This window comes from Aquarana catesbeiana, linkage group LG10 (genome assembly GCF_042186555.1).
Source record: "Aquarana catesbeiana isolate 2022-GZ linkage group LG10, ASM4218655v1, whole genome shotgun sequence".
Taxonomy (NCBI): domain Eukaryota; kingdom Metazoa; phylum Chordata; class Amphibia; order Anura; family Ranidae; genus Aquarana; species Aquarana catesbeiana.
In genome coordinates this window covers 177048716-177076478 of record NC_133333.1, presented here as the reverse complement: position 1 = coordinate 177076478, position 27763 = coordinate 177048716, and the positions used below count along the sequence as shown (strand labels likewise).

Below are 27763 nucleotides of genomic sequence, written 5' to 3'. Positions count from 1 at the left end.
CCACATCTTCTGCGGGGTGCCCTGGGTCTCAGGTGCTGCGATCGCCACTCTATTATTGTGACAGGCAGCTAACAGGAGGAGATGCTTGCTGCCTATTACAATAATAAACCTCAGAGGTGAGGGAAGCTCCCCCTAGGCTCCGTCTCTGCTCTGATATGCATCATGACACAACAGGAGGAGCCTAGAAGGAGGGATGTCCCCCTGCAGTGAACTGTGCTGATCTGAGGTCTGAAAATTGCACTGGGAGACACAATAACCTGGGGGAGAGGCAGGTAACAAATATTTGTGCTGGAGAGTTTATGCTGGGAGGAGGAATGATTAGACTGTGTTAGAAGGTTATTGTCTTATGCCGCGTACACACGGTCGGACTTTTCGTCTACAAAAGTCCAACGGACGCCGACGGACTAAAGCTGGCTGGTAATCCGATCGTGTGTGGGCTTCTCCGGACTTTCAGCAGACTTTTCAGCCTCAAATCCGACGGACTTTAGATTTGAAACATGCTTCAAATCTTTACGTCGTAACTACGACGGACCCGAAATCCGCTCGTCTGTGTGCTAGTCCGACGGACAAAAACCCATGCTAGGGCAGCTATTGGCTACTGGCTATGAATTTCCTTATTTTAGTCCGGTGTACGTCATCACGTACGAATCCGTCGGACTTTTGTGTGGTCGTGTGTAGGCAAGTCCGTTCGTTAGAAAGTCTGCTGCAAGTCCGCCGAAAGTCCGCAGGAAGTCTGTCGGACAGGCTGTCGGACTTTTGTAGACGAAAAGTCCGACCGTGTGTACGCGGCATTAGAAGATGGGGGGGGGGGGATTTGTGCTGGGGGGTGAAATGATTTGTGCAGGAAAAGTAAGAGGATTTGTGCAGGGAAGGGGATTTGGGGTGGGTGGTGGGTCACAGAGATTTGTGCTGGAACGGGAAAAATGGGGGAGGAGCTTGTGCTAAAGCGGAAAAGGATTTGTGCTGCAGGGGGGAATCAGGGGAGAAAGAGGTTTTGTACCAGAAGAGGATCTGCTGGGGGATAGGATTTGTGCTGGAAGGAATGATTTTAAGGGGTAGGATTTGTGTCAGGAGGGGGGATTGGGGGGGGGGGATCTGTGTTGGAAGGAAGGATTTAGGGGGAGAGAATTGTGTTGGGAGGGTGGATTGGGGGAGGGGGAATTTGTGCTGGTAGATGGGATTGGGGGAGAAAATGTGTACTGGGAGGGGGGGAATTTGTACTAGAAGGGAGAGAGGATTTCCATTGGGAAGAGGGATTTAAGTGAGTCTGACGATTTTAGTGCTGGATTTTTTTTTTTTGGGGGGGGGGGGTTGTGATTTCTACTGAAAGGGTAAAGTGGGGGAGAGTATTGCTTGATGGGGAATTTTGCACTCTCTCAATCCCTGCACTGTGCGTTACCCACCCCTGATGTCTGAAGTCTTTTTGTTTTGTGCTCCGGACCCCCTCTATGCATTACACACTCCTAACCCCTGCTCTTTGTATCTTGTGCTCCTAAACCCGGCACTGACTACAACACTCTGTGTGTTGCATACTCCTGACCTCTGCACTCAGCGCTACAGAGTCCTGCACTGTATACACTGTTTACACTATATTGGACATTACATACCTCTCACCAAATGTTCATTGTCTTAACAGTTGCTTGCTGGTAAGCAGTTCTTGACTAATTTACCTACCCGCTGTCCCGGGCAATTTTGAAATGTTTTCACATACATTTCAAAATCTGCATTTTTTGCTAGAAAATCACCTATCACCTGGCAGCACTAGGATTGTTGGTTCAAATGCCAACCAGAGCACTACCTGCACAAAGTTTGCCTGTTCTCCCGGTGTGGGTTTCCTCTGGGTGCTCCGGTTTCCTTCCACACTCCAAAGACATGCTGGTAGGTTAATTGGCTCCTGTATAAATTGGCCCTAGTATGTGTATGCATGCATGTATGAATGTGAGTTAGGGACCTTAGGTTGTAAGCTCCTTGAGGGTGGGAGCTGATGTGAATGTATAATATAATATAAACTGCTGCGTAATTATCAGTGCTGTATAAATATACAGTATATATATATATATATAATATATATATATATATATATATACTGTATATACATATACTGTATATACAGTATCTCACAAAAGTGAGTACACCCCTCACATTTTTGTAAATATTTTATTCTATCTTTCATGTAACAACATTGAAGAAATTACACTTTGCTACAATGTAAAGTAGTGAGTGTACAGCTTGTATAACAATGTAAATTTGCTGTCCCCTCAAAATAACTCAATACACAGCCATTAATGTCCAAACCGCTGGCAACAAAAGTTCACCCTATGTGAAAATGTCCAAATTGGGCCCAATTAGCCATTTTTCACCCCGGTATCATGTGACTCATTAGTGTTACAAGGTCTTAGGTGTGAATGGGGAGCAGGTGTGTTAAATTTGGTATCATCACTCGCACTCTCTCATACTGGTCACTGGACGTTCAACATGGCACCTCATGGCAAAGAACTCTCGGACAATCTGAAAAAAAAGAATTGTTGCTCTACATAAAGATGGCCTAGGCTATAAGAAGATTGCCAAGACCCTGAAACTGAGCTTCAGCAAGGTGGCCGAGACCATACAGCAGTTTAACAGGACAGGTTCCACTTGGAACAGGCCTCACCATGGTCGACCAAAAAAGGTTGAGTGCACATGCTCAGTGTCATATCCAGGGGTTGTCTTGGGAAATAGACGTATGAGTGCTACCAGCATTGCTGCAGAGGTTGAAGGGGTGGGGGGGTCAGCCTGTCAGTGTTCAGACCATACGCCACACACTGCATCAAATTGGTCTGCATGGCTGTCGTCACAGAAGGATCCTCTTCTAAAGATGATGCACAAGAAAGCCCACTAACAGTTTGCTGAAGAAAAGCAGACTAAGGACATGGATTACTGAAACCATGGACTGTGGTCAGATGAGACCAAGATAAACTTATTCGGCAACCAGGTGAGGAGTACAAAGAGTCTTGCCTACAGTCAAGTATGGTGGTTGAAGTGTCATGGTCTGGGGCTGCATGAGTGCTCCTGGCAGTTCATTGAGGGAACCATGAATGCCAACATGTACTGTGACATACTGAAGCAAAGCATGATCCCCTCCCTTCGGAGACTGGGCCACAGGACAGTATTCCAACATGATAACGACCCCAAACACACCTCCAAGATGACCATTGCCTTGCTAAAGAAACAGAGGGTAAAGGTGATGGAGCCAAGCATGTCTCCACACCTAAACCCTATTGAGCATCTGTGGGGCTTCCTCAAGCGGAAGGTGGAGGATGGTGGAGGAGCGCAAGGTCTCTAACATCCACCAGCTTCATGATGTCATCATGGAGGAGTGGAAGAGGACTCCAGTGGCAACCTGTGAAGCTCTGGTGAACTCCATGCCCAAGAGGGTTAAGGCAGTACTGGAAAATAATGGTGGCCACACAAAATATTGACACTTTGGACCCAATTTGGACATTTTGTTGCCAGCGGTTTAGAAATTAATGGCTGTGTATTGAGTTATTTTAGTGGACAGCAAATTTACACTTTTATACAAGCTGTACACTCACTACTTTACATTGTAGCAAAGTGTCATTTCTTCAGTGTTGTCACATGTAAAGATATAATAAAATATTTACAAATGTGAGGGGTGTACTCACTTTTATGAGATACTGTATATATATGTAGCGCTGGCATTTTTTCTATGTAACATTAACTAATGGATAATGCTATTAATTGGTGTTTGGCTCCCTCTAGTGGCCAGAGGAGATATGCTTTTGGTGACTTTGTTTATTTTTTACACACAAGAGACTTCACAGAGCCTAACAGGAAGTGACTTAATTATTTACTTTGTGAAAGGACTTACCCACCCACAATGCCCACTCACCTACCCATGAACACTAAGTGGCAGAACTGCATGCTGGGTAGGTAATAAAAGGCCCAGTGCAGCCATTTTCTTTCTCTTCTGGAAGCATGGCCTGCCTGCAAGGATCTGTGAGGAGGTGTTCCAGAGAGCTGTGGCCTACATCGTGTGGAGCAGAACAACCAGCGACTCTGCCTTACACCTGTGTGCTGGAGAAGCAGTGTGATCAGATCGGGAAGGATCCAGAGACACCTGACGGAGCCATCTGAGGGTCCCGGTCATCTTGCGAAGTGGAGCATCGTGACGGAGCTGTCTGGTAGCAGGACTGAGACAACCGGAGCAGAGGTTTCCAACTTTCCAGGCCTGGTGTGGTGAGAGGGCTATCGCCCAACGTTCTTTAACGCACTTTACACACTTTAGACTTATACCACAGTGTTGCTGAGACCTGCATTTCTACAAAGAGGTCTCACTCAAATAGATTGAATTTAAGCAGACCTCAAGCCTATACTTCACTGAGACACCAACACTGTGCGGTTCGGAGACGATACCGGAGGCAGTTATAAGTGTGTTATACAAAAAGAACAGTTTAAAACATCAGCTTATATTACTTCTTTGCTTGTTAAAACCCTTGGATTACAGACACTGCATTATAATAGCTAGCAGAAGACAGAAGACCAAAGACTACATCTTCCACTGAGAGGCCTTGCGTTCAGGTATAGTAACACGGGACTGCATCATACCTCAGGGGAAGCTCTTGAGCAAATTGTACTGTACTGTGTTTGATAACATTGTGTTACTGTGCTCAGTGTAGCGGCTGGAATTGAAAAGGTACCCAGTGTCAAGGCATTGTCATTCTGGGCATCGGTCCCACTTGGAGACACTTGCATGTAGTCACTCAAGCAGTGATCACATGCAAGTTGGCGCGATTAGCTGCGGGAGCTGGCAGCCTCCTATTGCTTTCAATGGGGATGCCCCTTGTAGCTAATAGTGGGAGCCCTGGCTGTGGTTCATACATATAATTGCAGGCAGGGTACTTTCACAATTGCCCAACCACCTCCCACTTGCTCTCTTATTCTCTGTTAGTAAATGGGACCATCTGTAGGAAAGGGGGCAGAACCAAGTTAGACTTTCAGAGTAATAGTCAGGCTTTGCATATAACTTCAGCTGCTGAATGATCTCTGTATTTACTCATTTGCTTTGCCATATTGTTTTCACCATTTTGTCATTGTATGCATGGTTTGTATAGCTCGATGCAGTCAAACGTTTACTTTATACATCTAATGTTCTCATGGAGTCCTGACGCATATTTTTTAATAACTGTTGTCAAAACCATAAGCAAAAGATTGCCACTCCAATCTCTCAAATCCGTATCAAGACACCCGCCCTAATAGAACGCACAGGTACTGGCTCTGAACAAGCTTGAGGAAAGAAAAAGATCCTGGATGGCTGCACACCATAGAAGGCATCTTTATTGATATGAAGAAATAAAATCCAAATGCAGTCACCTCATGTACAGGGAGGAACACGAAAAATAGCTAACATGTTTCACACACCATCATGGCGCTTATTCATAGCTGAATGATTAAAGTTAGATCATGGGTATATATAGGGACTTCAGGTCTTAAATGGAGACCTGCCCACATAATCAAACTCTAGAACGACACCCAAGAGATAGGAGACACCTGGGATGTGAAGTTGAAAATGTTTGTTCCAACATTTTCCACTCCATACAGTGCTGAATTTCATAAAATTAAGAAAATAGTCACCAAATATCTGCTGGTGTTGTCTAACGATCATATCTAGTCTCAAATTTTAAATAAAGGCATACGTACGGTATCAAGGAAAGCACCTTCTTTAGGTGGATTTTTGTCCCCTAGCCTTTACATTAGCAAAAAAACAAACTGCTCATTGGCTACAGTTTAAGGGAACATACAGATGCGGTGGTCGGTCTTGCATATATTGTCCCTTCATAAAAGAAGGTGACACTGTCACATCTACTTCAACAGGCAAATCATATAAAATACAGTCCTTCATCAATAGTAACACGCATTACATAGTTTATGTCATCACGTGTACCATTTGCTCTATTCAATACGTTGGCAGGACCACTCGCAGACTGAGGGATCGTCTTTACGATCACCTCTATGACATAGAGAAGGAACATGTCACTAACATTGCTCTCCATTGGGATGATATTCATTTCAAGGATACTTCCAGCCTGACCAATCAAACCATTGAAAAAATTGTTAAACCTCCTAGAGGTGGGGACAAATTTGGTATATTGTGCAAACAAGAGGTTCAGTGGATTTTTAATCTAAATACTAGACGTCCCACCAGCCTCAATTTGAATGGGACGTGTCCCACTTTTATCAATGGATACGTACCGTGTTATGCCTATGTGTATCGTCAATTTAATCCAAACGACATATTGATTGATTTAGGTCAGTATTGACTCCCACAATATTTCACATACATGTGTGTCTATCTTGATACCTTAGCCTAAAATTATTCAGTATATGACGTAATGCTCCCTGGTTTATATTTGTCAGTGGCCATCTCTCACTTTGATTTTTTGTTCTTTGTTCTTCCGATTTGCTATCAATTTTGTATTTTTCCATGTTTTTTTTTTTTTTGATTTTTTAAAATTTTTTGCGATATTTTGTGATTTTGCGACTTTTTGCGATTTGTGCAGTTTTTTTGTGATCTTTTGCGATTTTTTACATTTTTGGTGGTCCATTGCTCTTTGTGATCTACTTAGAGCCTAGAAGTTTAAATTATCGCTTTTGTAACAAAATTATCATCTTAATCATGTTATTGCACCAAATATAGAGAGACTATGTCTCCTACACACCTGCCCACACAATATCTTTTGATTTTCTAGGGTTCTTTGAGATTCAACTGAAAAAATCAGTAGCGTGACCACCTTTCCCATAGCAATCACAGATACAACGAGATCATTGCTCTTTGTTTACTGTTCCTTGCATAGCTATCCAGGTAATATTTATAGATCTCTATGAATTTTGGACCACCGTCTGAAGTTTACGTTATTTAGTACATATAGCTAGTCTATTAAAAAGATGTTCACTTAACTCCTTTAGGGTCCCTCTTTATTTTCCCACCTTTTCCATGCACCATTTAAATGCTTTCCCATTGGATGACGATTTTCTGTCTTTTTCTTCTCTTTTTTTTCTTGGCCGTTTGTTGCAAATTTGAGATATATTTTTTGCTTATGAATCCAATATGAGTGGATTCCAGATGTTGTCGAACAGGGCTTGCGGTTTTCTTGAGTGCATGGATTTATGTGAGAATAATGATTTATACATAATAATTTTTAACGAAAATTAAGGATTTATCTACACAATTTTCAAATGTAATTAGGTTTATATATTTCAGGATGATGTATATATACAGGGGGTCCCCGGGTTACAAAGAAGTTAGGGACTGTAGGTTTGTTCTTAAGTTGAATCTGTTTGTAAGTCGAAACAGGTACATTTTTTAAGTGTAGCTCCAGCCAAAAAACTATTTTTAAGCTTTTTGGATAGCATAGGGAAGGGTTAACACCCCTGTAACATTTGTTTTGCTGTGTGTACCCCTGTTCAGAAGATTTCACCTCCCTTTCTGTCCCAATGACAATTGGATTTTGAAAATTTTGGGTTGTTGTGGAAACAAGGATTGGTGATAAAGCATCAGTGGAGGTACCTTTTCCCCATAATAGCTCTTACAGGAGTGAATTTCCCTTCCTAGGGGTAGATTTGCTCTCACTTCCTGTTGTTTCCCTCCGTTTGTAAGTAGGAGTCGTTTGTAAGTCGGATGTTTGTAACTAGGGGACCCCCTGTATATATATATATATATATATATATATATATATATATATATATATATATATATATATATATATGCAGTTACCAAGACATTATTGATAGTGCTGGGAATAGGATTATTGGTATTTCCACATCAATTTCATGTATATGTTATTTTGCGATTTTGTATGGTTTCAGCATGTTTTACATTTTTACGAATTTTGTTTATCATCATTTATACACAGTTTTCCTTTGAGATTATTTATCATTTACGATTTGAAAATTAGTGTTGTTACTTTGTATTTTGTTATTGTTTAATATTGTTTTAGTATTTATCATGGTCTTTATCCCAAGGTTATGGATGTACACAATGTATATATATATATATATATATATATATATATATATATATATATATGCGCATTGGTTCACTTATTAAACTTTTCTAGTTTGGTGGACCTTTCTAGGCATTATATTATTGTCATATTATCTTGTCTTCAATCTTTGATTTAAAATTCAACTTCACATCCCAGGTGTCTCCTACTGTATCTCTTGGGTGTCATTCTAGAGTTTGATTATGTGGGCAGGTCTCCATTTGAGACCGTCTCTGGATTGGCTATCAAAATCTGAAGTCCCTATATATACCCCTGATCTAACTTTAATCATTCAGCTATGAATAAGTGCCATGATGGGGCATGAAACATGTTAGCTATTATTCCTGTTCCTCCCTGTACATGAGGTGACTGCATTTGGATTTTATTTCTTCATATCAATAAAGATGCCTTCTATGGTGTGCGGCCGTCCAGGATCTTTTTCTTTCCTCTGTTGTCAAAACCAGCTTGGGAAAATGATTACATTTATGGCTCTTGTATGGCCCTTTCACACCATCGGTGGACCTTACCTTACTCTACCATGATCTACCTACTCTACTCTTTTTGGATCCTAAGGGAGACTTTACATTGAAATACCATGCTACCAGCACACACCAAGCATTAGGCATGTGGGTGTGACACCATCCCATTGATTCAATAGGTGCCTTTGGCAAGTGGCACCAGTTGCCAAACGTGAGATGTACCATACCATGAACCATTGCAACCATGGCAATGTGAGCGGACCTGATAGGTTGTCAAGTTAATCTGCAGGTAGGCTGTCAGGGACGTTATAAATATAGATTGACCATCTGTTTTTACCACCCCTTTGCCACTTGCGTGAACCTAAATAGGTTTCCTGGTCCTGATTTGTTTTTATTTAAAGGAAAACTATTATCTTTAAAAATGTTTACTATTTTTATAACATTTATGTAAAAATAGAAACGTGACTTCATAACATTTATGCAACAAACAAATGATCTTTCTATAAGCAGTCATGAACAAACAGATCTCTGAACAGCTCTGCTGATTCATCTGGAAGATATGCAGTAGACTTTGCCCAAGTTATGTTATATGTTATGTTATAAAGGGCAGGCTGAATACTGAATCTTCCATGCATGTCACCAAAATGGACGAGCTGTCACTTGTCACATTTCAATAAAGTTCTCTGGAAAAAAGTAAACACTGTGATGAGCCAGGATTGGTGCATCGGCACCGCGTCTTCCAGCACACAAAAGTGGTTGCGTGATCAGTACATCTCAGTGGTGAGAACAATCACAGAGTTTTAAATTTTTTTCATGGTATATTATTTTTTTTTATTCTATATTAGATTGTAAGCTTCTTGGCAGGGACTGATATGACTAGTATATAAAGCTCTGTGTAAATTGTCAGTGCTATATCAATGCCTGTAATAAATGATAAATCATTTTAATAGGGCCCTTTTCCATCAGCCATATGTATATATGGTCACCCACCTAATAATAAGTAGGTCCCCTTTTGCCACCACAACAGCCCAGACCTGTTGAGGTATGGTCACCACTACACCTCTGAAGGTAAACCTCTTGTGGTATCTGGCACCACGCTGTCAGTAGCAGATCCTTTAAGTTGTGAGGTAGGGCCTCTATGAACCAGATGCTCAATTGGATTGAGAGCTGGAGAATTTGTAGGCCAAATGAACACCTTGAACTTGTTGATGTGTTCCTCAAATAATTTTTTAACTGTTTTTGCAGTCCGGCAGGGTGCATTATCCTTCTGAAAAAAGCCTCTGCAATTAGGGAATACCGTTTCCATGAACTTGGTAAGCCACAATGTTTAGGTAGCTGGTACGTGTCAAATAATGTCCAGATGAATAGCAGGACCCAAGGTTTCCCAGCAGAACATTGCCCGTAGCATCACACTGCCTCTGCCAGCTTGCCTTCTTCCTATACTGCATCCTGGTGCCCTCTCTTCCCCAGGTAAGAGACACAGACATACATACACAGCCGTCCACATAATGTAACAGAAAACATGATTCATCAGACCAGTTCACCTTTCATTGCTCTGTAGTCCAGTTGTGATGCTCACGTCCATTGTAGGCACTTTTTGTTAAGGATACAGGTCAGCATGGTCACCCTGAACGGTCTGAGGCTAAGCAGCCCCATACACGACAAACTACGATGCCCATTTTCCTGCTTTCAACACATCGACTTCAGGGACAATATGTTCACTTGGTGCCTAATACATCCCACCAACATTCAGATACCATTGTAATGAAAGAATCATTGTTATTCACTTAACCTGTCAGAGGTCATTGTTATGGCTGATAGGTGTATGTGGCAGTATAAAGGTGGGTCTTATTCCAGTGCTGCCACATTTATGTGCTGTGGTTTTGTATCATGAGCATGCTCATTTGTGCACTGTGATCATGCTGGCACTGACAGTTTCCCATCACAAAGTGACAATCAAGAGTTGCTAGGACAGCCTTTCAATCATGCAGTCACTGGGACAGCCAATCACAGTGATCACACTGAAAAAAATAGGGAAGCCGAGATAGTATATACAAAATCTGACATTTTCTCCTACTGACCAATGCCACATATAGTAAATGCTACTGGTGAGTGGTGCAACTAATTTAAAAGTGATTGTTATTCAAATGAACAAAATACAGCTTTACAAACATGTTATATTTACCTACTCTGTTCAACAGTATTGCACAGAGCGGTGCAGAACCTGCTCTTCTGGGGTCCCCCGCTGGCGCCCTAGGCTCCTTCTCTTCTCCGAATGCCCCCATAGCAAGCTGCCTACTATGGGGTCAGACATGCGGGCTTGATGCCGCGCTGGGCTGTGTGCATTTATTGACACACACAGACCAGCTCAGCCCTTGCACCCACTCCTTCCTCATTGGATTTGACTAGAATACATCAAGGTAAAAAAAAAACCTTCAGGCTTTAGAACCACTTTAACCTACACAGAGCGGCGCCACCACTGTTTACATTTAACCATTCATCTGGGAATAAAGCCGCTGACTGACCCAGGGCAAAATTGCATCCAGAGACGGTGTTTCTGCTAAATTTCTGGCTGCACGCAAACTGGTTTCAGCTAATTAGCCAGCTTGGATGTGGCCATAGACCAGAGTTCAGCTGCATCTAGAGACAGCAAAAAAAAAACCCAGTGTTCGTCTAAACCAGTGGTCTCCAAACTGGACTGTGGCCAATGGAAGTAGAAAATGCCCTGGCATCAGTGCGGTATCATTGGTTTTAATGGGAGGAATAGCGCCCCATTATTGGTATCAATTGGTGGAATAGTGCCCCGAGGGCCAGATAAAGGCATGCAAAGGGCCACAGTTTGGAGACCATTGGCCTAAACCACCTGACATTCATTCTTACACTTTCCTGTGCTTCGTGTTGCCTCTACATTTTGGCTTATTTTTGCTGATTAAACTGTCCTGCTGCTGGCTGGTTCTACATTGCTGTAAAATCTGTGGGATATCAGTCTTGATTCCTAAATAAAAACTAGCTCTGAGGAAGTGGGTCTGTCCCCCAAAACGCGTAAGCTTCTCCATTGTGTGGCGTTGGTTGGGATGCCCAGCCCGCTTGCCAGATTGGCGCGGTTGTTGAGCTTGATTTCATTCTGCCTTTGTGAGTACATTACTGTCTTATAATTTTAATAAACAGTGTTGGAGGTAATGCACTAAGCGTTTGCGACCTCTTGTATATGTTTTTACAGTATTAAATAAAACACGTACCTGTGTCTGCTGTCTACATCACTGCCTGTTCTTGTTCAATAAAACAATACTGTCACTGGTCAATTTTTACACCGTTGTATCTGAGAGTTTGATAGAAATTGGCCAGTGGTAGGACAGTTTTGCATCAGTAAGAACAGGGATAGCCTTAATGAACTGCTGGTCAAAGCAGGTTTGTTACCATTTGATGCAAAGCATGTGTTGCTGCTAAAACTACCTGATAAAGCTTTTTCCATAATGATTTTTTATTTAGGAAAAATAGTAACATACAGAGTTTGAACATAAATTGTATAATAACAATGTGTGATACAAAGTTATGTAATAGGTGAGTTAGTTGAAAATGCATAAACCTTCAAGATCTTGGTCCAGTCTCAATGCAGTCTACGGGTTTGTATAACCAACAACTTGGGGCAACATGTAAATTAAACAAAATAATTTGTTCAGGATTTCATCTATGTATGATTATGGAGGTAGAGTCCATGGTTCCCAAGAGGCGAATGCGTATAGAAGAGTCGGTTATGGTGTAGGTCAAATCTATCATTGGGGAGGGACTCATAATAAATCAGGCTTATTTTGGGCATGATAAGATTATGTGGTGTATGCATAGTGGTATTTTGAGGATGGCTTAGTCAAAGGAAAGCCTTTTTTATACAAACGTTAAAGCTGAAAACCTCTATTTTTTTTTTTAAACTTTTACTTTTTTGGTCCTTACAGTACAGTGAGCGCCTCTCCACCCCCCCAGAACCCAAAAGCACCTTGTCCTCAAGTTAATTGGGACAAGGGCCTGTACCCCACAACCGTGGGCTACGGTTGTGGGGGTCTGCAACAGGGGGCTTATTGGAATCTGGAAGCCACCTCTAACAAGGGCCCCCCCCATGTGGATGATATTGGGTACATTGTACCCCTACACATTCTCCAAAATAAAGTGTCAAAAAGAAACAGTTTGACAATTCCTATATTAAAAATAATATTCCCCAATGTAGAGCCAATGTTAATCACAACGCCTGCCCCCACCCCGGACCTAAAAAAAAAAAAAAAAAGTTGGGCTTTAAAGCTGAATTGCAGCCTTTATTATTGCCATTATACAGGATTTATATGTGCCAACAGATTAAACAGTGCTTTACAATATAAAAAGGGAGAAAGTACAGTTACAATACATACAAGAGGATTAAGAGGCCTCTGGTCATAAGCGCTTACAATCTAGTAGGGTGGGGCAAGTGATGCAAAATATGAAAACTGTGGGAAATGAGCTGATGGAAGCAATAAAAGATTAGTTGGAGGCATGATGGGCTTTCCTGAGGAGATGAGTTTTCAGGGATCGCCTAAAGTAGTAGGAGATATATGGACAGATTGAGGTAGAGTTTTTGAGGATGGGAGAGGCTCTGGAGAAGTCCTGGAGGTGAGCAGCCTTATCTTTAGTCATGCACAGTTGTATGGGATTCTCTACAGTACCGAAATTGCTTACTCTGATTTCACAGTACACTCTGAGCTTCCCTCAGTGTGCATTACAAGCTACAGCAAGTCAGACAGCTTAATTTCCTGGCTTTAAGACACCCAGCATGATCTAGCACTTTCCTTTCCAGCCTTACTGTCCCTGGCCCACTTTTCATTCATTTTCAGTCCTTTCAATCATAGAGGCTCAATCACATTACCTAGGGTGGTCTGCATGCAAATGCAGTCCGCTTAGGAACATCCACTCTTCCAGATGTACACCAGATCATGAAGGCATTTTGACAATGACATAAATCTACCTGAGCATCAGCCCACTGACTGGCTGAGGGCTGTTAAGAGGAGTACTGAGGAAAGGTGCTGTGATGTTTTTAGGAAGGCTTGTACAGTACTCTGTGGCTCCTTTCTCCCATCAGCCATGATCTGGCTACATTACATAGAGATGTACTGAGACCTAGTAATGATATCACTGGGTCTAAAATTAGGTATGTAATAAAAAGAAAAAGGTTTTATCTTTTAAATGAATAGCATGCTGATCAGGGGGAGATGAAACAGTTACTAATAAGCCCACATCTTGTGTGTGATGCTGGTCTCATCCATTATGGGACATACATAATACTCTGATTTAGGTACATAACAATCACAGCTCTTTGTTTGGAAACAATATTTGAGTAGTAATCTAATATATCTTTTGTCTTCATCTGACAAGCAATGTCCTTGTTTGTTACCGTCATGTGACTGACTTGCACAACCCATGCATTATAAAATCTTTAATAGTTTTGGTTGGCAGATCTAACCTTGAATTCCCATCAATAAAAAAAACCTGGATAGTATGTAAACTACATGATGTACCATCAAGGTTTGGCTCAGTACATTTAAAGTGGACCTTCACCCTCCCCACCCACTTACAAGCTGACATTATGTATTTATCTTTTTTCCTTATTCAGAGGCCCCCTCCATGCACTTCCTTTATTTTTGCCTAGGTAGTCCCAGCAGCCTCCTGCATAATTACATAGGCCATGCATCCTAGGAGGCCAAAGTTATTCTACTCCACTGGTGCCATGCCAGGGTTGTCTCTTCTGATTATTGCAGCTGGCCCCATGATTGAAGCTGGATGTGTGAGTATGTTTTGTGGATAACCCTGTGATAAAAAGGTGGGGGTATATTGGGTTAGTTGAAATGATATTCCTTTTTAAAGTGCAAGACCTTCTTCCCCATCGCACCCAGTCCCGCTAACCTGGAGAGCGACAATCGTCCGTTCTGACATATCGTACCGCCGATTTACCAGTCCAGGGATTTGACATCTCAGACTTCCCTCCTCCTCTTGGGTGGAGCCAGAGGACCTGACGTCACCACACTCAGCTGATCGGCTTCTGCGTGGGCTGTGTTTTTTAATTGCTACGGTGTTTTACCCTGCCAATGCTTTGATGTCAGTTGTCCATTCATGGATTAAAGCATTTTAAAAGCACAATGAAGCGCCTCTTTCTTTTATAATATACTATTTCCTGCTACGAGTGGTCTTGCTGGAGCAGCTAATGGAGGAGAGCGTTCCTGGTTGCCGCCTCTGAAATTTCAACTACCAGGCATGGAGGGAAGTCTGTCTCTACTCAAAGACCAGCTGTTCCTGACCCCGAGAGAAGTTTGTTCAGGCTCGCATGATCTGTGGTGGGGATCCATCAAATCTGGTAAGCAGCCCCCTTTTCCTATTTCTGCACTGTCTTAGATGATCTATAGAAGATTTACTGAAGATTTAAAGAGGAATCACACCTCCAGTTTATGATACCATCATTTTCCATATGAACTATAATTTTTTTATTTCTTTATATACACATTTGAGTAGCACACTGAAATATCTTTGCTACACTTTAATTAGGTTTCAATACTTTTTGTATAGATACCAATGCCTCTAAAGTCTTTTTAGGGGATACTCATTCTCTGGATGTGCGGTATAAACCATGTAGCTGAAGCTACATCCAGCATACCACACTGTGTTCCGGGTTGGAGCCAAGACTTCTCATACCCGGAACATACTAGAGCAGGGATATGCAATTAGACCTCCAGCTGTTGCAGAACTACACGTCCCATGAGGCATAGCAAGACTGATGGCCACAAGCATGACATCCAGAGGCAGAGCATGATGGGACTTTTAGTTTTCCAACAGCTGGAGGTCCGCTAATTGCTTATCCCTGTACTAGAGTATCTAATCGGCGCTCAGCCAGAGTAAGCAACGTATTCTAGCAACGCATACGAAGCTTCCTCTGATTAGCTGAGTCAGAGGTTGTGACATCAGAAGTCCGGAGTCAGTAATGTCACTTCCAGTGTCACGGGAGCCTGGAAAGAAGCAGTGAGGAGGTTCTTTGCCCCCTCCATTGTCTTTATAGTATTCCGATTAAATGGTAATTCAATCTAAGTGCAAGTACACTGCCCACCACCATCTAGTTAAAACACATTGTAAAGAAAGGATTGAAGACAATGCTCATGTTTAATCATGTCACTTGTTTAGCCACGTACAATGGTTTTTATGGCGCATTACAATGGTAAGAGGCTGGCCCTTTAAGGAATCAGAAAGGATACTGCCTAATGCAGTGATGGGGAACCTTTGCACCCCAGATGTTTTGAAGTACATTTCCCATGATTCTCAACTACACTGCAAAGTGCATGAGCATCATGGGAAATGTAGTTCCAAAAACATCTGGGGTGCCTAGGTTCACCATCACTGGCCTAATGCAATCACAGAAAAAATAAAAAGCAAAATCAGGCTAAGTGATAAAAATGATAACTGTGGGATGATCGAAGTTCACCTTGGCCTTGCTTGCATACAAACACTCCAAATATAGGTGAGCAGAATGGAGACAGCACCTAAAAAGAGGAAAGGTATAGGTTTAGAGACAACACATTTCCAAGCATAGTCTTTAAACGTATATTTCCAGCCATATTCACATTACACCTACTTTTAGATTAGTTAAATGTTGCCATTAATATAGCATAGCTTAGGATGGTAAACCAGTAATATTTAAAAGCACCGAACTTTAGAATTCCTACATGCTCTCCCTGCTTTGTGATGTTTAGGAGGGGTCTGAATATACACTGTTCCAAACAGTTTGACATCTCCATCAACATCAAAGATAGTGAAAGTGTAAAATAATTAAAGTTACGCTTACCGGTAACGTCTTTTCCAGTAGTCTTTCAGGACAGCCACATTGAGAGACCTTGGCTCCTCCTCTTCCTGGGAAACACTGCAACAGCCCCCAAAAATTTCCATTTCCACCTCCCCCTGCCAGCCTCAGTCTTTTCTGGAGCACCTCCGGTTAGCTGGGGAGACACAAGAACACATTAATAACATACTATCACATATTACTATTGTGCCCTTTTTTAGGTCTTCAAGACCCCCCAAAACTTCGGGTGGGTACTAGGGCTGTCCTGAAAGACTACTGGAAAAGACATTACCGGTAAGCGTAACTTTAATTTTCCCTCCCCATCTTTCAGGACAGCCACATTGAGAGGATAGACAAGCACTTACCACTTAGGGTGGGACAACAGCTTGCAATACCTTTAGCCCAAAGGATTGCTCACTTGCTGATACCAGATCCACTCTGTAGTGTTTCACAAATGTGGTGAAACTGGACCATACGGCTGCTTTGCAAATCTGCTCTGGCGTTGCTCCAACTCTTTCCGCCTGTGAAGCTGCCATAGCTCTAGTAGAGTGTGCTTTAATTCCCATGGGGGCCTCTCTACCTGCTAGCCTGTAGGCCTCACTAATAGCTATTCTGAGCCACCTGGCAATGGTGCGTCTAGATGCCTTCTGTCCCTTTCTTGCTCCGCAAAAAGTAATAAAGAGAGTTTGACTTTCTAAAACTCTTCCTCAGCTCTAAATAACGTAGGATACATCTCCTGACATCTAAAGTGTGAAACCTAAATTCCCTTTCACTTGAGGGATTAGGACAAAAAGTTGGCAAAATTACTTCCTGGCTTCTATGGAATTTCGAAGCCACTTTCGGTAAAAAAGCCGGGTCAGTCTTAAAAACGACTATCCGAAAACACAACACAAAAGGGGGGTCTAATTGAAAGGGCCTCAATTTCACTGACCCTCCTGGCTCTGGTTACAGCCACCAAAAAACAGCTTTATATGTTAGGTCCTTTAGAGTACACTCCTCTAAAGGTTCGAACGGGGTTCAGTCAGAACCTGCAAGACCAGGGAAAGGTCCCACTTAGGGAAGGAAGGACCCTGCACTGGTCTCTGTCTTGACAGGGCTTTGAAAAACCTGACCACCCAGGTGTTGGTGGCCAGGGACTGCTCAAGGTATGAGCTAAGCGCTGAAACCTGGCTCTTAAGGGTACTGATGGCTAACCCCTTATCAGCCCCGCACTGCAGAAACTCCAGGACTGCTATAGGGCTCTGCACCTTAAAAGTTTTCTAGGCACCAAGCCTTAAAACGCCCCCAAACCTTTTGGTAGATGTGGCGCGTCTCCTCTTTTTTACTATCAAGGAGGGTGGCTACCAGTTGATCAGAAAAGCCCTTGCTTCTTAGAATCTCTTCTTCAGAAGCCAAGCGGCTAAGTTCCAGCGGGCTACCTGGGGACAGAGAACTGGGCCCTGTGACAGGAGATCCTTCCTGGACGGAAGGAGCCAGGGAGGTTCCGCCGCATACTGACCGAGGATCGAGAACCAAGCTCTCTTGGGCCAGTACGGAGCCACTAAAATTAGCGTGGTGTTTTCTACCTAGAATTTTCTTATAACTGCTGGCAGAAGCACCGGAGGTGGGAAGGCGTAGCAAACTCTGAAGTGCCAACTTTGTGTCAGAGCGTCTACCCCTAACGCGTTCTCCCATCTGCTGAGAGAGAAGAAGTATGGGGTCTTTGTATTGCTCCTTGAGGCAAATAGGTCTACTTCTGGGAGGCCCCATCTCCTGACTATGAGGTCGAAAACCTCCTGATTGAGTACCCAATCCACCTCTCTCAGCTGTGTTCGGCTGAGAAAATCAGCCACTACGTTCTACTTCCCTTTTAGGAACACTGCTGAAAGGGACAGAGCATTGGTTTCTACCCAGCCGAGAATCTCTGTGGCTAGTCTTAACAGAACTCCGCTTCTCGTGCCACCTTGCTTGTTTATATAAGCAATGACTGAAGAGTTGTCGGACCGTATCTGGATATGTTGTCCCAGTAGGTCTTCCCTGAAAGCTCTGAGTGCCAGGCCCACTGCTTTTAGTTCTTTCCAGTTGGAGAACCATTTGAGCTCCTCCTTTTTCCATGTCCCCTGCGCCAACTGAGGTCCCAGATGTGCCCCCCAGCCTCTGTCACTTGCATCCGTAGTAATCACTCTGGACACTGGAATGATCCATAGGCGCCCCGTGACAGATTTATCTGCTTCCTCCACCACCATAGGGACCTTTTGACCTGAGGAGGGATTGAAAGCAGTGTGTCTAAAGAATCCTGGCTGTGGTCCCACACTTTTAGAATCAGTGCCTTCAGGGGACGGAAGTGAAGGCCTGCCCACTGGACTGCCAGGATGGCAGAAGTTAGTAGGCCGAGGGTTGACATGGCCACCCGTATTGGTACCTGCTGATTGTTCTGAAGACCTGCTACTGCTTGGTCTAGCTTCAGGATTTTCTCTGGTGGGAGAAAAACTCTCAGCTGAGTAGAATCCAGCAGGTATCCCAGATAGGAAATTTGTTGAGCTGGAATAAGGCTGGATTTTTCAAGATTTAGTAGCCATCCTAGCTCTTTCAGGGTTGTCTGAGTTCCAGATCCCTGATTAGTTGTTCTGAGGATGGTGCGAAGAGAAGAAGATAGTCTAGGTAAGCAATAATTGATACCCCCCTGATTTGCAAAAAAGCCATGGCCTCTGCCATGACCTTTGTAAATACTCGGGGTGACGAGGATAGGCCAAATGGCAGCACCTGAAACTGCAGGTGAATAGTTTTGTCTTTTACCTTTACTGCCAGGTGCAGGAATTTTTGAAAGGCCTCTGCAATGGGGATGTGGAGGTAAGCATCTGTCAAATCCAGTGACACCATGTAACAGTTCTGGGGAAGTAACGCCCTGACTGTGCATATCGATTCCATCCGGAATCTCTTGTAAACAATCACTTTGTTCAGAGGTTTCAGGTTTAGAATTAACCTGTAACCGAGGGTTTTCACCACATCAACATGTGAATAAAAGCCTGTCCCTTCTTTCTTTGGAACTCTGCACACCACATTTTGTTGTTCTAGTTCTTTTAATGCCCCCTAGGAGGGCTTCTGCTTTTGTCGAACACCCAGGGACCAGTGTTATTAAGCTTCGACATGGAGGGGGCTTTGTAAATTCCAGACAATATCCCTTCGTATGATCCCCAGGATAAATTGGTTGGGGGAGATTACTTCCCATTGTGGAAGGAAGGCTCCCAGTCTTCCCCCCACTGTGACCCCTGAGTCACTGGGTCTTACTGGGCTGTTCAGGAGGGCGAAAAATCGCTCCTCCTTTGCCCTTACCCCTTTGGCTCCAAGTCTTTTTCTCCTGTGACTTGGGAGGCCTTTTTTGTGGATGAAACCCCTTCTTGGGTTGATTTGGGGGTTTTCGTTTTACTGGGAATGCCTTCTTTTTATCAGCAGTACGGTCTAATACTGTCTCTAGACCTGGGCCGAAGAGCAGATCACCGGTCAGCGGAATGCCACACAGTTTGACCTTTGAGGCATTGTCGCCTGGCCATGTTTTGAGCCAGAGAGCTCTTCTGGCTGAGTTGGCAAGTGCCGCAGTCCTGGCTGACATGCACACTGACTCAGCAGAAGCATCCGCTATGTATGCTACGCCTCTTAGAATTGTTGGAAAGGACGCCAAAATAGTCTCCTTTGCCGTACCTGCCTCAATATGAGCCTGGATTTGTGTAAGCCAGTGCTCGAGGTTTCGGGCCACCACCATGACTGCCATCTCTGGTTTCAGATTACCTAGAGTTGATTCCCAGGTCTTTTCTTGTCCATGGTATCTGTCAGAGCTCCCAGATCCTGGAAGGCCAGATCTGTGTGTCTGGACACTTGCGAGAATGCTGCGTCCAATCTGGGGTTTTTGTTCCAGATTGAGGCAGGATCGTCCGAAAAAGGGAATCTTTTTAGGGCACCTGAAAAGAAGGGTTTCCGTTCGGGATCCTGCCATTCTTTTTTGACCGTTTCTATTAGGACCTCATGAACAGGAAATTCTTTTCTTTTCTGTTTTTCAAGCCCCTATACATCTGGTCATGGAGAGATAGGGTCTTTTTATCCTCCTGGATACCCAGGGTAGTGTGGATAGCCCCTAAGAGGTCCTCTACCTCATCAAGGGACAACTTGTACCTTGAGGGCTTCCTGCACTCCCCCTCCCTACTCTCTTCCGCCGAGTCATCCTGAGACCCAGAGGTAGCACTGTCTGGTTCCTCCCTTGCTTCCTCTCTGGAAGTGCCTGCCACCTTGGCTGAAGTGGCGGCCCCCGGTTGGGAAGATGCAGAGTCCTGTGCTAAGCGTGGGGTTGTATTCTGTGATGCAGGTGAGGGTTTAAGGGGAACCTGTAACCCTTCAAACAGGGTCTTAAATGATTGGAAGGTTGAAGATAATTCCTTAACTGATGCTGCTAACCCTGACTCCTGTTCAGAAGTTCTTTAGTCAACAAGAGCATCAATACAGTTCTTACATAAGACCTTTTTCCAAGCCTCCCCTAGGGTGTCCCTACAGGAGGCACACTTTCTCTTAGAGCTATGTGGGGTTTTTTTTCTCAGAAGATTTCTGAAAAACATGGAAAAATCAAACACCAATCAATATCCCCACAAAGCCTCACACAGAAATACAACCATGAGGAGATTCAAGTCCCTCCTATAACACTGAGGGACCAGGTCTTCCCCCCCCCCCCTGCCCACCTAGAGGGATTCCTTCCCCTCCCCCCACTACAGGAACCATAAGGGGGAGGGAAAGCCTAGGTAGAGGGGGAACCCTTCCCCAGGGTACCCTTACCTTAGGCTGGCATCGCTGAGCGCCGTCTGAGCATCTGCTTCCGACATGGTGGTGGGCGGCCTGTGGAGTCTTCACACTGTCTGTGCAGTGAACAAACTCCTCTCCAGCCCGTGCCTGGCCCTCTATCAGCGCCGCGCGACCCGGAACCGGAAGTCGCGGGTCAAAGGACACACTTATGCCACCCGCCCCCCACCCCCCCCCCCCCCCGCCGGAAATGACATCACCCGCCGTCCGGCCCGCTCGGCTCCACTGCGGCCTGTACAGGGGGACAGATATGCCTCCTGCAAACAGCCCTGTGGCTGTGAAAGAGGGCCCCCCCAGACTTCCACCAGCGCTCGGCGAAGTGGGGGAGGCGGACGAGATGTGGCCGGTATGTAGCCTGCCGCTGCCCCAGAGACCCTTGTCTCCTAGTTAGGGACTTTTTAGTAATATAGCCCCCATGCTCCCTGACTGTTTTAGGCCTGGTTCCCAACACAGTGTCTCCCCACCGGGGGAAACACAAATAACTGAGGCTGGCAGGTGGAGGTGGAAATTTATGGGGGCTGGCGCAGTGTTTCCCAGGAAGAGGAGGAGCCAAGGTCTCTCAATGTGGCTGTCCTGAAAGATGGGAAGGGAAAGGTTAATTATACCCGATGCTGGATGGAAATTGAATAGTGCAAATGTTGGCTTAGTGCTTCAATAGTCTGTATGCAATTCGTTTCCAGCCATAGGGTGTCCATAAATCAACTGCAGAAAGCTAATATTGAGCATTTAGAAAAAGATTCTGAATGGAAGAGAACATATGGACCAGACACTTGACAAAAAACCCAACCCTCTGTCTCCCCCCCATGCTTTTGTTAAGCTAATAAGCATTGTCTAAAAGTCAGATCGAAGATATAAACCCTTCACTTATTTACCATTGTACCCCTTACAAAAAGATTGCCTAGAAATATTATGTATGGATGCTTACCAATTTCCCACACCAGCAGTGTCTTGCCAGAACAGTGTTGCTCAGCCAGCCATCTGAATGAAATGGAGGTACCATTAAAAACACAAAGGATGAAGGGCCTTCAAAACAAGTGAACACATCAACTCCACTTTAAGACCTGGTTCACATGGATGTGACAATCAGACATTGCAAAAACACAAAATGCATTTCTGGCTGGGCTCTTGAAGAACCAGCAGCGAATCAACCTATATTTTTAAAATCACTTTAACTGCTCTAGGGTCTAACTGAGAAAAAAAAATGATGCTGCGCTAATGGGACCAAAGCCTGCAACCAACAGAAAATTTGCATTCTTCACTGCACCAGGGCAGGCATAAAATGACCAGCGAAGGGGAATCACTGTCATTGTATACAAAACACCACTAGAATGGGCTTCAGGGCTCAACAAGTAAATACTCTACATGGGGCTAAAGTGCCCTGAGAACAAAATAATGTGCAATCTGTTAAACTGCCTTAGTAGAGCTAAACAGTAAAACCAACTATATAAACCCATTTGTGTTAAATGGGAATGGCATGTGTTAGAATACTTATGCCCTTAGGGGAAAAGGTCTAACAAAATACCAAAAAGTCTGACCCAAGAATAAGAGTATTGATGTTGGCCTGGTCCAAAGCATTTGTTAACTAGTATGGTGTCCTCATACTCTAACCAAGAAACACCAAGGAGCATTCCAAATCAACACTATTCCCAGGAAGAGAGTATGTGCAGTCAAAGAATCCTCCCATTCCCATCATAAGCCAAGATTGAGCCCCTAGACCAACTTCCAAGGCGCACTGCAGCACATGGCAAAAAGACTGAATCAGCCCTAGAACCGACCTTCATGAAGGACTGGACACTCGCCCCCAATCCAGCAAGGACTGAGACTGACCCAGTCTCCAAGTCCTCCGTTACAGAGAAGCCCATCAACCAGCCCAGTTTCCCAATCACAGCTCATAATAGGAAAAGCAAGATAGTCTCAGAACAGCAGACCCTTTTACTTGCAGAGAGCAGGGGCTCTCTGGAGACTTTCCCAAGAGGTTTCAAAGTAAAGTAAATGCTCAGCCATCTATCCCTGTATATGGCAGAAAACGCTCCTAGTAACCAGTAACCTGCAAGGTAAGCACAAAATGTGAATTAAAGAGGCCATCGGAGTCTGAAGTAGCAGTGTCGCAGTGTCCCGCTCCAACAAAGCTCAACCCACAACCTAGGAGCAAATTTCTACCCAGGGACATCCAACTTAACAAGAACTTTGCTCCAAAATCTAAGGGTTATGATAGAGTTATGATTAAAAGCTCATAACTCTGGTGAAACCTAGCAAACCAAGCTAGACTATCATCCTAAATTCATTTGTGTGTCCACACAAGTGTGTGTGGCTAACCCAAGCCAAGAGTTAGAACAAAAGCTCAGACCTCTGGTGAAACCTAGTAAACCAAGCTAGGCCTTCATCCTTAATGAGTTTTGGTACCTACCATCCACGAATACTGCAGGACAAGAGAAGGGATTCCATCATGCTTGGAGTGTTCAGCCTTCAACTTGCTTCAGGTGGTCAAGGCTTCCAATAATGGAAAAATAAAACATTTAATGGCAACGTGTCTACTTAAGGAGAAGGTTAAAAATAAAGTTTAAAAATATGTCATGAAAAAGGCTCACTGCCAACCCAAAACTGACCTGCTGTTATGCTTAACACCTGGCTTCATGTGTTCAAGGTCACCCCTAAGTGGGCAGATCATGAAAGTCTAGAAGTCTTTCTGCATACTTGTCCTGGTTAAGAGTATCGGTATGACAGCAAAGCAACTGAAACTTCCAGGAGAAACCCATAATAGAAGCCGCTATGGTTTTCTATGCTTAGGCCTAAATTTAATAAAACCACCCTAGATAATTCCATACTGGGAGCATAGTGAAGATGTTTTTTGCTTCACTTCCACTTGGCTTACTGAACAGACTGTCCTACAGGGACTAATGGACTTGTTGCCTGGCTAATTTGGCTTTAAAAACTTAGTCTGAAAACAAGCATTCTGTTATTGCCAGAATTTTATATTTCTCAGGTCAGACACTCAAAGCGTTGAGGCCAAAGCACCAGACAGCCAGAACAAACCTTATCAAAATCAGACTTGAGCAATGGCAGCCTCTGTACTTTTCTCATGATTAAGGGCTCAACAAACCCCAGGCACCAGGTCGACAAGGGCCAAAAAAAAAAATAAACCCCACACTGCATCCTGGTGCTTGAGCTGACACCAAAATGCTCTACACCCCACGTATCCCAGGCTCTGTTTGCTGATCTGCAGGCCTGAGACTGGCACAGGTGCACATCTGCTCCCCCCCTCCTTCTTGCTGCTGACCCAGAAGTGACGTGTGACATCAATTCCAGGCCCCCATTGACAGTTTACCTGGCCATCAAGGCCAGGACAGACTAATGCAGTGCGATGTGCATTGCTTTACATTCAGTGGAGCACAGGGAAGACATGCAAGGTCTTTCAGACCCTGGGTGCCTCATTAAAGAGAATCTGTCACAAAAAATAGAATATAAAGTCATAGGTGATTGTGTCCTCTATGTGATTGACTTTTGTAAAAAAAAAAAAAAAAAAAAAATTAAATTGGGTAACTTATTGCATTTTCCCCCTAAAATTAACTTTTAATGTGTTTTTTTAACTGAAATTGTATTTCCTAGTCCCATGTGGTAATATGTGACAAACTGGAATTACCACAATTTTTTTCTTTAGTGTGTCTCCTTTCAGTAAATATATTTGGTTGGGGGTTATGTAATCTTCAGGCCTTAACACATTTTAACCTGTGCAAAAACACAAACTGCTTTGGCTATGAAAGGGTTAAAAAGGATAAGCTCACCTTCAGGAACACGTTACATGTTCCACCCATAAGCTTTGCAAGTTTAAAAAACTGGAACCTAACTTTATCTGGCTCCTGCAGAACTGCACACAGGGAGTGTGGTGTAAACAAGCCATACTAAAGCCAAAAAAAAAAAAAATTTAAGCTTAATTTTTTTTAGGAGGTGGTGGCTGCATTAGTTTTCTTTAGGTTTTTATTCCTATACAGAATAGTTTTACCAAGACTGAAGTTATAGCTGGCTATTGTAGCAATATCTGTTAATGCAATTGCAGCAACCTTTCATACCCAAGCAATAAATGTCTACAGCAGGGGTCTCCAAACTTTCTAAAATGACCTTGAGAATCTAGGGGGGCTGGAATGTGCATACTGAGTGTAAACCATGCCAAATCTTAGGTATAAGTGGGGAAATAGTTGGTGTCATGGGAGAAATGGTGCCCCATGTTTGTGAGTGAAAGAGATACTGCCTCATTGTCAGTGGCAGGAATTATGCCTCAAGGCCCAGATAAGGCAAGCAAAGGAGCACATCTGGCCCCAGGCTGCAGTGAGAACACTGGTCTATTGTAACCCAACTAGTTTGAGGAACTGCTTTCAGGATAGACTTTTTAGTAGTGTTAATCATGAAAAGATGAAAAAAAAAAAAATATAATACCAGGATTTGGTACCTAAACTGTATCAAAACACATTTCACTTAAACTGTTCAATAGATTACTGGATTTATAAGCCACATTTGATACATACCTCCAATTTGTCAACAGTTCGCAGTGTTGCCATAGTTCACCCTTGATGGGCACCTCACCAGCTACAAAATAAAAGCTAGGCATTAAAACCCTGTAAACCATGTTGTAACTACTTTAGATACAAACTCATTACCTACTTACCAAACTTGCAGTAGACAGTTCAGTCTTTTAAACAGACACTAGAAAAGCAAAGGCAGCAAATAAAGCAGACCTTATTGCCTCCAATAAAGCCACAAGAGGTACATTTATTTCAGTATGGTGACAACAGTTAGAGGTGAAAGGACCAGCAAATGTAAGTTTTCATTAGGTGTAAACAAGCAGTAAAGCATAATAGAAGCATTTTTAAATGGATGACAATTTAAACCATTTCAGTATGGTGACCACAACAGGCACAGTGGTGAAAGGAGCAGCAAATTTAATTTTAATTAAAGCGGAGTTCCACCCCAAAGTGGAACTTCCGTTCGTTGTACTCCTTTCTAATACAGGTATCCTATTTCCCCTTCCGGGAGCTTTTAATTTTTGCAGCGGTGGGCAGACCTCTGCTTTAAGTGTGAACAAGCAGTAAAGCTTCATAATGAGATATTTCAAAACTACAATTTAAACCTTTGAAGTTAGCCAATGAAAATGTTGATGGGTTAGCATTTTGTGGGAATGGCACCCCCTAAGAGGATAAGGTATCTAACCAAATACCAAAAAGTCTGACCCAATATTAGAGCGCCCGTGTTGGTCTGGCCAAAGTATTTGTTGACTCTAGCATGGTGCCCTCATACTCTAACCAAGAAAGACCGAGAATCATTCCAAGACCGACACTCTATTCTCAGGAAGAAAGGATGTGCAGATAACCCTCCCATTCCCATGATGACCATGATTGACCTCCTAGACTAGCTTCCAAGCTGCACTGCAGCAGAGGGCAAAAAGACTGAATCCATCCTAGCCCCGATCTTCATGAAGGACTGGGCACTCGTCCCCCAATCCAGCAAGGACTGGGATTGACCCAGTCTCCAAGTCCCCTGCTACAGAGAAGCCTATCAACCAGCCCAGTTAGCCAATCACAGTTCAAAATAGAAAGTTCAGACCATCTAAGAACAGCAGACCCTTTACTTCCAGAGAACGAGACCCGGGGCCCAAGCTCTCCGTAGACTTCCCAAGAGTGAAAGCCTAGCACGGTTGTCCATCTCCTTCGCAGAAAGAACTCCCGCTAACCTTCAGGAGAGTGAAAGACCCCAACTGAGTTTTCCGGTATAACAAGAAGGGGCAAGAAACACTGTCTAACCAGAATTGCAAGGAAGGCTCAATTGTCAGCCTAGGTCTCCTCTAGCTATTTCAAACTGAACTAGGACTTTTCACTCCTAGACCCCAGAACCTGGGGACCACCACAAGTGGTTAAACCCAAGCCCGTGAGTTATGATAAGTTCATAACTAATGCAGCAGTTTAACACTGGGTCCACAAAAATGTGTGGCTAAACCTAAACAGGGGTTATGATAAAAGCTCACAACTCCCGTGTCTGTATGGGAACCTACCATTTGACGCTGAAGTCCCACAGAAGAGATACATTGCTTTGAGCTTTTCATTCTCAGTAGGAACTAAAAATAAAACCACAAACAAAATGGATGGCATCATGCCCACTGAAAATGAAAGCAGATAGCAAAACAGCTATGAGAAATGTGAGCTCTAGCATTGCTGACCTACTGAAAATGCTGGTTTCCTAGATCTTGCTGTCAATTACCCCCGGTCAGGTATGCAGATCTTGGATAAAAGCCCCCAATTTGCATACTTGTCTGGATTTAAAGACCACCAGCATGACAGCCAGGCAGCTAGCATTGTTGTCATATACAGATATTGCTTTATCAAGAAACGTTAACGCATTCAAAGGCAAAATAAGCAACAATGTTGCACTTTGAGTCATTCATACACAGCCTTGCAACACAGCAATAACCACTGCCACACCTGCATGATATTGCAGATAAGGACACATGACGTTTGGCCTCATATTGGGCTGGCCAGCTGCCATCAGATCCTTCCCCTTACAGTGTTGCCAGTCCTACTGGAGACAGGAAAGACGGC

General features: G+C 43.6%; 1 long non-coding RNA gene across 1 annotated transcript; it reads right to left on the bottom strand.

The window, feature by feature from the left end:
• Nucleotides 1-15696: 15696 nt before the first annotated feature.
• On the bottom strand, nucleotides 15697-27281 carry LOC141110092 (uncharacterized). Its single transcript, XR_012236238.1, has 5 exons — nucleotides 27220-27281; nucleotides 25700-25760; nucleotides 23587-23669; nucleotides 22105-22202; nucleotides 15697-16062 (listed from the first exon to the last, which is right to left on the bottom strand). It is a non-coding gene; the product is annotated as an uncharacterized lncRNA (long non-coding RNA).
• Nucleotides 27282-27763: the final 482 nt, after the last annotated feature.